Genomic DNA, 13,774 nt, shown 5'->3' with positions numbered 1-13,774 from the left:
AACAACCATCCTCAATCTCAAGAGAGCCCTTGAAAGAACAAAAGTCTTGTCTGCATTTAACCAGTAACTTCTGCTCTTTATCTACTGGCAAGGACAGACCATAAATCTCCAGCTATGCATGTCTATTTACCATGCTGCACTGAGCTCAGATGAAGGACATTAACCAGGCAGTTGAGTAATTTATTCATTATGTCTGTCAAATTAAAAAGTTAAGAATGAGTCTTCCTTATATTAAGCATTTTTGAGTGCAGATGTTTAGTTTGCTGTTTGTGAACCAGTGTATCACTTTGGAAGGGAAACAATTAAATAACCTTATCCAAATCCCAACCCAGTTTTCAATCCTACTCTGCACAATCTACAGGGCTGTTGAAGTCTGGAAAGTAGGTTGGTTCAACCCATCATAAAAACGAAGGACAGGGACAAGGCAAGAAATTCTGACTCCACTCCAAGATCAGTTTCCAGTTCTCCTATTGTAGTCAATGGAAGCTGTGGGTGCTTAGCACAGTACTAGCGTGCTTAAGAAAAACAAGTTAAGGAAATAAACTGATTCCCTTATAGAAATGCTTTATGCCCTTTGCTTGATATATTAGATAAATGTGGACAATTCCCTGTACTTTATTAAAGTACATCTGTTTTCTTATTGATAGGTATGTTTAAAGCAAACATGCTGTACGCTTCCAGATAAATGGAAAATCATGCCCCCTGTGACTGGTATCTGCTTCTCATTAGTGATCTTTCTATTGGTTTGTACATAATTGACCTTTGGGTTGCTGCCTGATTTTAAACTGGTTCTCCGTGTGTGAAGGCAGGGACTAGATTCACAAAGAAACTTGGGCATGGTTACTGGGAGCATCGCCATACCTGGCAAATCACTGGGATTCACACAGCTTGGGTAAGATTCCTAAGCTCCTCTCATAATACAATTAATGGGGAGAGATTCAGAAAAGCCACCATGCTATGCTGCTCCAAACCTCTGCTAGCCAATGGGAGATGCCAAGGTGAGGTGTGGTGCTAAGCTCTGCCCCATCTCTGAAAGATATGTGCCTGCGTCTAGGTGCAGGGAGGCATCTCCCTCTGCTTGGGGTTTTCAAAGCTACCCACCCTCTCTTGGTGTTAGGCACCTATGGTATTTTAGCAAGAAGCTGGGGGAGAGAATGAGCTCCCTCATTATTTTTAGCCCACAGGCTAAGATACTCACCTGGGATGTGGGAGACCACTGGTTCAGATCCCCCACTCCACTAGAGGGGGGAAAAGGGATTTGAACTGGGATCTGATATCTCTCAAGTGCATGTTCTAACCAGTAGCCTATAGGATATTCTGATGAGGCAGTCCCTCTCCTATTGCAGCCATTCCCTGTGCCAGAGGGATCTTGCAAGCTTGAGAATGACATTGTAACCTGGTGCTTTGAGCACTCAAGGGGGGAGATCCACGATCTAGTCCCTCTGCTTCAATGAATTTTTAATTATTTAAGGAAACTTAAGCCAGAGGAGGGGGAAACTTCAAAAAGTAATGAAAAACTGACAACTGGGCAAGGAGGATGAATGGAAGACCTCGTCCAACCTGAAATATAGCTGCTGTTCATTTTCCAGCTGTAGTGCTGCCAAACAAAATACATTTCATGTTCTCTTGCTAAGAATGTGGGAGGAAAACCAACCAAGCAAAACATGTTTCACAAATACACGTTTTCTACTTCCCTTCAATGCATGTAATATTTGTAGCTCCCTTTTAACTTTATTGGAGAATTGTGCACTTCTTTCTTCTAATTACAATGAGAGAGTAGGGTTGGTTTCTGTTGTTTTGTTTTATTTAAATGAAGTGAAGTGTTTTCCTGTCCCACTCCACAAAGCTGGTATGCAGTTTTGATGATGCAGATAAAATCTAAAATCCTCCCCCTTTATCAGTAGCATGGAAATTAGGATACTGCAATAGCTTGAAAATGAGGCAACCAGTTAAAAGTTCAGCCCAGATAATGACTGTACTGTTAACGGCTCACACTTTTCTAGTACCTTAATCACGTTCAGCTAGAAAATAATTAACTGAGCTCTCTGATAACGTTATGGGTATCTCCAAAATATTTGAAAGGAGACTGTTCTACTGTGTTAACCCATTTTAAAAATAAATGTAATGTTGCTGTCCCAGGGCAGGTCTCCCTCACCCTGGATTCCTTGCTGCATACAGTCCTCACCCAGACCTATGGCAAGTTCGATACCATGTACTTCATTTCCATTATGCTATATAACATGACGCCTGAGCTACCCTAAAGAGTTAGGGTTGATGTAAGCTGCCTTATGTCGACCTTCCTCTGTAAGCATCTACACTAAAATGTAGCTCCCACCAATGTGACTTGCCCACTGCATGACTTAATAACTTCACCTCCACAAGACGCATAGTGCTTAAGTCAATGCAGTTAGGTCGACGCAGTGTCAGTGCAGACGCTATGTTGCTTACATCATCTGTTGCTTCCTTTCACGAGCCATCCCACAATGCTCCACACTGAGAGTTAAATCAGTGCCAGAGCTCCTGGAGAGGACACAAGCCACTGTAGTGTGGACATGCAAAAGCAATTTTATTACTGTGGTGGCTGTATGTCGATATAACTTAGGTTGACTATTTTGTAGTGTAGACTTGCCCCAAGTCCTTGTTCCTCAGGCTTTTACCTTCTCTTAGGGTACGCCTATACTACCTGCCGGATCAGCGGGTAGTAATTGATCTATCAGGGATCGATTTATCGTGTCTAGAAGAGATGCGATAAATTGATCCACGAATTGATGCCTGTACTCCACCTCAGCAGGAGGAGTAAGCAGCGTCGACGGGGGAGCCGCGGCAGTCGACTTGCTGCCGTGAAGATGGTCAGGTAAGTTGAACTAAGATACTTTGACTTCAGCTACGTGAATAGCATAGCTGAAGTCATGTATCTTAGATTGAACACCCCACCAGTGTAGACCAGCCCTCAGACATGGGGGATGGTGAAGGACTCTTACCTGCCTGAGATCCTCAGTTTCTCTGGCCTTCCTTAAGCTGAATCACCTTGTTGTTTGTTTAATCATCCAGTCCTTAAACAATTATCTCCTCGGTTTGTCCCAGTGGTGACACTTGCCAAGTGCACAGAGAGGTGAGTGAGTCTTAAGCTAAACACTCTCTGTCACAATTGCAGAGTCCTGGTTTAAGGAGCTTGGCTATAAATTACCGTTACTAAGGATAAAACTCCCAGCATTTATCCACTGGCAGATGCTATGGTGAAGTGAACTGGGAAGCTCATCTTTGGGTATCTCTACACTACAAGAAAGAAAGAAAGAAACAAAACCATAGCAGTGAGTTTCAGAACCTGAGTCTACAGACTGAGGCTCATGTCACAATGCTAAGAATAGCCATGCAGATGCTGTGCTGAGGCTGGCACTCGGGCTTGGAAGCCCACCATACATCCCAGGCTTTAGAGCCCAAGTTCTGCCTTGCTATGGAACGTCTACCTGGCTACTTTTAGTGCTGTCCTGTGAGCCCAACTCTGTAGACCCAACCTCTGAGATTCACTACTGGAGGATGTTGGTTGTTTTTTCCAGTGTGGATCTAGCCTTAGTGAAGGGACCACAGTTAAGTCTGACAATAAGGTGTGACAACAAACAACTCTTTACAGCCAGGCTGAATAACAGAAGAAAGAAAAGTGAAGAATCATGAGGCTGAAGAGCGGGGAAGGGATATCCAATTTCCCACTGCAAGTGAGTGAGTTTGAAGTTACTAAATAACTATGCAAAAATGCAACTTCAAGAAACATCAGGCACTCTAACAGGTTGATATACTTCACTGCTACATGCTAGCTGGAACAATAATCCATAAGGAAATCAAGAACTTACCCAAAACAAGGTAGAACCTAAAGTTGAGGTGAAGCCTGAAGAGAAAAGTTAGCAGTCTCCTCCACCCCACAATTACATGGAGAATCAGCTATATTTCTTTGTGGGGGAGACAGGACTGGGACTTTTATTAGCAAAAATATCAGCTGAAATGGTCAATTCCTTTCATTTTACAGAAATCCACTAAAAATATAAATGTTCTCTATGGTTTTGCCAATTCTGTGAACAAACTATAGACATCGCTATTTAATAGGAAAAAGGACCATCTCCCTAGCCATAAAGAATCCCTAGCATTCTGACAACTCCTTAGCAAAACAAGTGTGATTCAGAACTTGGGTGGAATCTGAGTGCTGACTGGCTGATTTGGAGCCAGGAACTCTGGAATTATATTTTCAACTCCGCTGCTGACTTGCTGCATAGCCTTGGCCAAGTCACTTAATTCCAGGATCTCCACTTCTGCAAAATGGGATTCATGGCCTCAACCAACTTGAGCACATGCTTTAACAGACTTGACAGGAACTTAAGCATATTCTTAAGTGCTTTGCTGAATCACTCCCATGACTTGTGCTCTATAGGAGTGGTGTTAGGATTGGCTAGGGCTGCACCCTTCAAGTTTGACACACATAAGTAAAGATTACTTATGGGAGTAGTGTCTCATTGACTTCAATGGAACTATTAGTATGAATAAGGAATAATTTACATGAATAAGGGTTTACAGGGTTGAGACTTATCTTGTTCCTACTGAAAATATGACAAAAATAGTGTTGGCGTTACTGATAAAGGATCAGGCCAAACTATTCATGGGAAGTGCTACGTAAGTGTTGAGCATTGTGATGCTATCTTCTGGTGTTAGTATTCCTTTTTTATTTTTCTCCTCCTGTAGTCAACAATAACAGTTATGTAGCTTCCTTGCCTTTTGTGTTGTAGTCATGGCTTCATTTTGCTCAAAAAATTATGGCCTATTTTCTTGCTATTCATTTTTTCCTGAGTCACAATTTTTGTGCTAAGAAATTGGTTTGTTTAGAAAAGCCAGCTGATCATCACCTGTTTGTGTGTGTCGGAGGTGGGGTGGGGCTGGAAGCCTCTTATAAGTGAATTGATTCTGTTGATTCAAGTTTGTACGTGTAACTGAAGATAATTCGGTTTCGGGGGAAAGTGTAGTGATATTATTCCATATCATGAAATTTCCTGGACTTCCCCCCACCCTACACTCATTTTAGTAATAACCATGCATTGCCATGCAACCTGTGGGAACCTGGACTTCGCATCTGATATTTGCAAAAAGTAAGCAAAGCTTCTTCTGATATCCAATTCCCTACATAGCAAATGGTTTAAGCAAGCAAGAAAGACCAGATCAAATCATTGTTTGGACATAGGCTTAGAATGTTCTTTGAACACAGCATTCTGCTTTCTTTTAAGAGACACATTTAGATCTTAGAAGTAAATGAACAGTGTCATGCATGGGGGTTGTATTGTTATCAGTGTAAAGAAACTAAAGATAGCATTGATCAGGAGTGAAGATTGCTGCTAGTGATGGTTCATTTGATGAAGAAAGAGTGCTTGTGATTAATATTCATAAACAATGTTAATGATTTTTTTATTTCCTTTTACTTATGCTCCATCTCCTTGATTTCTCCTCTGTAATTAACTAATTATCTAACCCCAGTTTTAAAGCCTTCACAGTGAAAGCTTCATTTGTTTTCATTTTTGTAGTTAATGTTCAACTCCATCCTCCTTTCTAAAGGGGCTGGTAATCACCCTTCCTATTCCATTTTTAGTAGTTTATTATTGCTCCATGTTTATTACAGGAGTGCCTAAAGGCCTAATGAGAGCCCATTGTGCTAAGGGTTATACAAGGACAAAAACGATGCAGTCCCTTCCCTGAGGAACCTCAGGGGACTCCAACCTGCAAACTCTTTCCTATGTTCTTAATTTTTTTGAAGTCATTTGGACTATTCATGTGTAAGGCTAAGATTTTGTCATAGTTATTTTTAGTAAAAGTCATGGACAATAAACAAAAATTCATGGAAACCGTGACCTGTCTGTGACTTTTGCTGCTGCGACTGTTTTCCCCTGCCCGCATGGTGGCTGGGAACTGCCAGGTTCCCTCTCTGCCATCCGCAGCTAGGGGAAGGGGGGGCACTCCACCCACATTGGCTGGGAGAAAATGGGACACCCCCAGCCACTTGCCCGAGGTGTACCCCTCTCCCTGTGCAAGGCTGTCGCCCATTGCTAGAACTCTGAGGAGGGCCCCCTCAGGAGTCTGTCACCTGTCGCTGGAACCTTGCAGGGGACCCTCTGTCACTTGTTGCTGGAAAACCCTGCCAGGGCCCTGCTGGCTGCCAGCTCCAGAATCCTGCAGCCCCTCGGGCTGAAGCAGAGAATGTCAGGGAGGTCTCTGTGGCTTCCATGTCCTCCGAAGGTAGCCTCATTCATGTGTAAAATTAAGCATGTGTATACCTTTTTGGTGCCTTGAGGGAGGACCCTAATAAACATCACTAATTTTCACTAATTTTCTTTTGCTCACTCTTCACTCCCACCTTTTTCCCTTGCCCGGTGCAAGACACTGATTTCTCTCTTTGAGCCTATGATTACCCAACTTTGTGCGTCTCTGTAGATGCACAACTGCCTAATATGCATGCACAAATGTTTGTTGGGTGTGCAAATGTGGGGTTTGCAATTAAGATTGTTACCTTTCACTAGTCACTTTGTTGTTTTTTAGATAATGAAGAACATATTCCACCAATCTTTCAATGCCTACAAGATGGATATTGAACCCAGGGTGAATGAATTGACTCTACATCATGTCCAGTGTAGTAGAAGACTCTTTGAGATCATGCTTTCTCATAGGAGGGTTACAGCAGCCTTTATTGAGGGGGATAATGTAGTGGTCACTGTCGAAGGAGAAGCAGCCAGAGTGCTGAATTTTGACACTGGTGAGTTGGAATTTGTGTTACAGATTTGTAAGCATAACACCACAATAGAAGGTAGAAAGGAGAAAAAACATCCTGTGTACACAAAAAGAGATGATTGCCAGTATTATTCAGTATCAGTGATTGAGCAAGCTGGTTGCTCTTATGAAGGTAAGCAGTGGTAGAATTATATGGACTTTAGAACAGTCAAACAGTATCTCAGTTAGCTGAAGTAACAAGCAAAGCAAGGTCAGATAGTTTCCCACAAGGTAATAGTGAGGGTAATTAACCATTGGAACAGTTAACCAAGGGTTGGGGTGGATTCTCTATCACTGGCCATTTTAAAATCAGGATTGGGTGAGATTCTAAAAGATAAGCTCTAGTTCAAACAGGAATTAATTCAGGGAAATTTTATAGCCTGTGATATACAGGAAAGCAGAGTAGATGATCACAGTAGTCCCTTCTGGGCTTGTAATCTAGGAAGCTATGAAAAAATCACGGTTGCTCCTCACCAGTCTTGACCTTGGAGTCTACCTTAGAAGTGTAATTTCAGAACTATGTATTATAACTAGAGCAACAGAGAATCGTTTAAGAAGTTATCCATGTTTATTTTCAATTTGTTTTCCATATGACTGTGATTCCAACTATGCCGGATTCCATGAATGTTTCATTAACGGATTGATCATGCAAACTGTACAAGATTGCTTCTGGTTAGAAATGAGAAAATTGAAACATACTTATCAGTAAGGTCCATTCGGAACCTGTTTCAACCTCCAAATATTTGAGGTTGTTTGTTTGTCTTTGTATGCAAAAGATACAAACTAAAATTAATTTATTGGACCTACTAGCAATTCCTAAAACTAAATTTGAATAAAAACTAAGGGATTTAGAAAGCTTAAATGGATCTTGCAATAACAATGAATGATCTTAAATTGGAATTTAATGAAACAATGATGTAGTAAACTTGTTTTATGGCCTGCATGTAGCCTCTAGCAAGCTAGCTCTGTCTTTAGCTCTGCTATAAACGTAAATATGAATTATTACAAATGGGCAAGAGCCTGAGAGTCAGATATTTCTACAGAATGGGCTATATTTTAAAGCCATTGGGAAACGAGTGACAATGTACAATGCACTGTGTAGTCTAATCCTGAGGCATGAATCATGGAGGCAAGATCTGTATTTGGAAGAAACAGTTGCTATCTTTATAAATACACTATGACTACTGCTGATAGTTGATCATCTGAGAGCAGCAGGGAATTTACCATATCTCTAAATTGTGAAAAAAACTCTTTGCCGTATCATCAGCAGTGGCGGAATAGCCACTGGGCCCACGGGGACTGGGACCTACCAACTGGGGCCCCCCCCAGCTTCTGTCACCTGGCGGGTGGGGCCGGGGAAGTCCTCACGCTCCCCAACCCCATCCCCAGTAGAAGCTGCAGGAAAGGGGAAACCACCGCAGCATGATCTCCCAACCCTGACAGAAGCCACGGAATGGGGGAAGCCTCCCCAGCAGAAGCCCCCAGTGGCCCACAACTCCATCCTCAGCAGAGGAAGCCCCCTGTGCCCCGATCCTACTCTCCAGAAGAAGCAGTAGGTGGGGCGGGAGAAGCTCCAGCAGCTCGACCCTGGTTCCCTGAAGAAGCGCAGAGGATGTCAGGGGAAGCCTCAGCATCGGGACCCCCATTGCAGCCCGAGACTGGAGGAACAATCCCTCCCTGCTATGACCCCGGGGCCGTGGCATGGGGCCAGAGCTTCTCCAGTCTTGGGGCCGCAGTTGATGGAGGGGCAGAAAGGGGTGGGACTGTGGTGTGGGTGGAAGGGGGAGAACCCTGGGAGGAACAGGGGCGGGTTTCCGGGGAAGGGGCAGAAAGAGGTGAGGCTGTGGGCGTGGCCACAGCTAGAAGGGGTGGGATGGGGGTGGGACCGCAGACGGAAGGGACGGGGAGGAGCCCTTCACTTGCTCTGGCTCAGGAGCCCAGGAAACCTTAATCTGTCTCTGATCATTGGGTTGCTTTCTGTAACATATCAGCATTACTTTTGTCTTAGCCAGACACCTCTTCCATCCCCCAGTCTCTGGCAGACTATACAGGCCCCAATCCAGTAAAATACATAAGCACATGCTTAAAGTTAAGAAGATACTTAAGTGCTTTGCTGGGTCAGGGTTTCCAATAGATTATATATAATCAAGTTTAAATCAATATTTCTATTGCTGAAACCTATAAGACACTTGATTTTGATTGCTTAAAGCAAAGGAGATCAACAACTCCATGTGCTAATTGGCAAATGTCGCAGCCCTAAGGTCTTTATTCCAACATGGTGTCTGTATGGCCAATTGTCGGTCATCTAAAGGTCACACTGGTACTGTGTGCAACACCATAGTGCGGTGTGCAACATTAGAGTGCCGTGTGCATTTTTCCCGCCCTTTTTCCTGGTCACCTAGGGGTCAGGCTAGTGTCGTGTGCAGTCTCCTGCTCCTCTGCTTGGTAACCCAGGGGTCAGGCTAGTGCTGTGTGCATAACACCAGCGTGCCGTGGGCAAAGGGATCCAATCTGACCAATCATAGTTCAGTTCAAACGGTCAGATTAGGGTTGTGTGCAAAACTATGCTAGTGTGCTGGGTGCAGCTTCTAGTGTGCTGTGTGCAAATCCTATCTGCGTAGGGGGCAACAGCTGGGAACCTGGAGGGCGTAGGAGCTAGGGACCAATCAGATCCTGACAAGTGTAAAAGAGTCTTTGAATAAAACCATGCCTCGTGCCAGGATCTGCAGGAGTATCCACGTGCTGACTGAAGGACCTGATCAACCCTTCAGCCAGGGGTCTCCTCCGGATATAGCCGGCTCGGGATGTGTCGTTTTATTGCGTTTTCAACGTTCTCTTCTACGGATTCGGTATGCTTCTGGTGTCTGTTCTGCTGGTCAGCTGCGCCTGGAATACAGAACTCGCTTTCTAATCTTTCTTTCTGTGCCTTGCTTAACCTTTTCTCTTTTCCCCTCTCTTATTTGGTACAGAACTGCATATATTGTTATCTGATGTGAAGTTGTGTATATATGGTATGTAAGAACTGAGTTATTGTATGAACTGCTATTGAAGTTAATTGGTGTATTTAATGGTAGTACTTGGTTAGTGTGCACACAGTTTATTTTATTTGGTGTATTCGTTTACCTTTTTCTAAAGAGCAGTTAATTTTGAATTATTTGGTTCCTTGTTGATAAATGTAAATAGATTGCTTCAGGTTGTGTAAAGGTTTCTTGTTCCACTAGTAAAAGTAAAAGTGCTCCTCCCCAGCCCAAGTTGTGATTTTCTCCCTGTTAATAAACGGCCACGTGGTGTTTTGAAGTTTACATTTGTCTGTTTTTAATTTTCCCCTCTCAATTAAAAATTAACCGAACCTGCATTAGGGACGGACAGCAAATATTTCATTGTGACATTAATCCGCATTTCTAAATGCCTTTTTATTTTATCCCTTTTTTCTGGCAGGCTGTGGAGTTAATCTTGGATTGAGAGGTTTGGAATCCTTGGAAGAATTACTTTACAGGGTTGCTACAGCAGTGGATCAGAATGATATCTTTGAAGCACTGTCTGCCAAGATACGACACTCCAAGCAAGTGTCAGAGGATTTTAAGCAGAATGGATTATTTACCACAGTTTTTGAATAAACAGGTGGAAGGAACGCAATGCAGCACTGTGAAGATATGGGCCTATTTATAGGACAAACAAAATGAGTAGTAACTGCAAAAAAATCCAGGACCTCAAATTCAGCACAGCTATATAAAACTTAAAGGGGCCTGCTCAAATTTTTTAGGATCCAAAGTCACTTTCGCCGTGCCCCACCCCCAATGGAGGAATTGATGTTCTTTTTGTTGATACTACAGTCCTTGCTCCATGGACTAGTCTGAGTGACTTCACGGGGATGCTCATGTGATAGCGGGCTGCAGGGGCAAGCCCTTAATTGGGGGAAAAAAATTAAGTGGCCTCAGCTCTTCCTCTGAGATTGTGGTCCAGCTCCTATTGAAATTATTGGCAAACTTCCCACCAATTCCAGAGGTGCAAGCCCCAGGTCTGCAATGTGATGCACATGGGCAGATCCTTGGGCCCACATGGAGACCCACTGAAGTCACAGCTTAATCTCAGATGTCTGGTTGAAGACTCATGTATCCATTTTCTACTCTGGGGTAATACAAATGAGATGAGAGTAATGCTGGTAGATTGGGGAATAAATCTGGATGCGGTGGCAAAGGGTTTGGGTGCTCTCTTGAGAGATGGTGTGTCCCCCACTTGTCAGAATTTGCAGTTTAAAGGTAGGGTTAAATTCCCAGCTGCTCTAAGAGAATCAAGTAGTAGTGGCCAAAACATTGTAAAGACTGCAACTGTTTCCTTCAGGTGTAAATTTTGTTGTCATGGTTTCAGCTAGAGCTGGTCAAAACATGGAAAATAAAATAGTGAAAGATGTCAATATGATGTAATTTTTGTTCTATAGGTTTTGGAAGGGAATACATTTTTTGTCTGTTTGAAAAGTTCTGTTAAAATTTTCAATAAAAAAAACTCAGTTTAGAATATTGGGGGGGTGTTCCTTCCTATTTTGGGGGGAGGTTTGGTGTTTCTCCCACTCTTTTCCTCCCCCCTTTTCTCCCTTTTCCATTTTACCACTCAGAAATGGTTTGTTTTAAAGGTTAATCCAGTGTGTACTGTATCAATTTGAATTGGGAAACAAGTATTTGAGATTTCTGCTTACTATTGCAACAGGCAAACTGGTGAAAACCTACAGTCAGTGGAATCTTAGGAAGGTTCTTGTACAGATAACAAAATATTCACATGTCCTCAATTTTCAGAAACCCACTTTCATTAAATCACAATTCTAAGGTGAAATTATTATTTATTGTATCAGATTATTTTGGCTAGTGTTTGTCAAAAGGGCAAATAATTGCCATGGTATTTCTACCATATATATAATAAACCTAAACTCTTGAAACTCTTGTTTCAAGTCAGAATTTAAAAAGTCAAAAATATGTATATCAGTGTGTGTGTATGGGGGTGTGTGTGTGTGTGTGTGTGTGTGTGTGTATATATATATATATATATATATATATATATATATATATATATATATATATATATATACACACTCACACACACCTCTACCTCGTTATACCACTGTCCTCGGGAGCCAAAAAATCTTACCGCGTTATAGGTGAAACTGCATTATATTGAACTTGCTTTGTTCCACTGGAGCATGCAGCCCTGCACCCCAGAGCGCTGCTTTACCGCGTTATATCTGAATTTATGTTATATCAGGTCGTGTTATATCAGGGTAGAGGGGTGTGTGTATATATATATATATATAAAAATATATAAAATAAATGCTTTTTAAAAATTTATTTGAATCAAGAATTTGAATAATTTGGCCTGGATCCATAAATGGACATAAGTGTTGCAATACCTAACTTCTAGGTGCCTTGAAAATCACTGAAATCCACAAATCCTGAGATAGGGGCCTAGGCACCTTATACCATGCATAGGGAGAGACAGGCACCAAAGAAGGGGATCTATAAAAGCTGGCACGCTAGACAAGACATCATGTAAGTTAGCCAATATCAGATGCCTAACAGAGGGAGTTTCCTAAGCCTCATCCCTCTTATGAAGATGGGCACCTGACTCCACGAGAGGTTCCTGACTGTGTATCTTAAGCGCACATATCCCATAACTCCCACCAGTCCATACTTAGGTACCTAAGTGGCACATGTGTCACTCCACACAAAACATATGTGAGGCCTCTTCATCCACCTGGCTACCTTTTAGCCCAGAGTGGGGGAGCTCACTTGGGACGTAGGAGACCTCGTTCAATTCCCCCCTCTTCCTGATGAAGAAAAAGGATTTGAACAGGAGTTTCTCATTTCCCAAGTGAGCTTCCTAATTATTGAACTATGGAATATTGTCATGTAGGCTGCTCTCAGTCCCGCTGAAGCTGTTTTATTGTGTACTGAATATGCAGCGAGCTAGAGAGAGAGAGAGTGAGAATGACTTTGTAGTGCAAGTGAGCAGGTGTTTTGTAGATTGACCTAAATCTGGGCTTTATGGATCTGGATCTTTGTTTAAATTTTTACAATAAATATATATAACTTGGAAAAAAACTTTTCCAGTAAGAAATATGAGAGTCATATGTATCCTGTGAAATTTCAGGATTTTTTTTTAAAGGGCTGCTTCACTGTGATTATCTAGACATTTTCCTGCTCCATTTTTATTGTGGCTTAAAATGTGAGGGACTTGAAGGTTAAACCCAAGAAGTTTCATAAAAGTTGGTTTTGTAATTGCTGCAAAGAAGTACTTGTATTTGGTGACTTGTCCAAACAAAGGTAAGAGAAGAGATTTTATCTTGGTGATTTTTAAAGAGTTGCTATCTGGGGTTGGGAAGTCGGGGTGGGGGTAGGAGGGAAAGGATTTTAAAAGAACATTGCTATATGTATATAAATAAATATTTAGTTTTCAAAACTAAAAAATAAAATATTTAGTTTTCAAAACTAAGATAGTACAGGTGTGTATGCAATTTTGGTACAAAGTGCGTAAATGATTGATGACAAATTACATTAGGGTAACTCAGCTCAGTGTATTTGGGCTCATGGGTTTACACACTGAATCCTCACTAATGCTGAGAGGACTGAATGTTGTAAATGAATCTGTGCTTTAGGGTGGGATTTTGTGATGTGCCTAAGAGAGTTAGGTGCTTCTAAAAAACTCACCCCTAAGTCATTGAGTGTTGAGATAAGATGATACACCTAAAGCAGGGGTTGGCAACCTTTGGCACACGGTTCGCCAGGGTAAGCCGGGCCGGTTCGTTTACCTGCCGCGTCTGCAGGTTTGGCTGGTCGTGGCTCCCATTGGCCGCAGTTCACCATCCCAGGCCAATGGAGGTGGCGGGAAGTGGCGGCCAGCATATCCCTCAGCCAGTGTCACTTCCCATAGACCCCATTGGCCTGGGACTGTGAACTGTGGCCAGTGGGAGCCGCAATTGGCCGCACCTGCG

This window comes from Gopherus flavomarginatus, chromosome 14 (genome assembly GCF_025201925.1).
Source record: "Gopherus flavomarginatus isolate rGopFla2 chromosome 14, rGopFla2.mat.asm, whole genome shotgun sequence".
Taxonomy (NCBI): Eukaryota; Metazoa; Chordata; order Testudines; family Testudinidae; genus Gopherus; species Gopherus flavomarginatus.
This window is presented reverse-complemented; position numbering follows the sequence as displayed.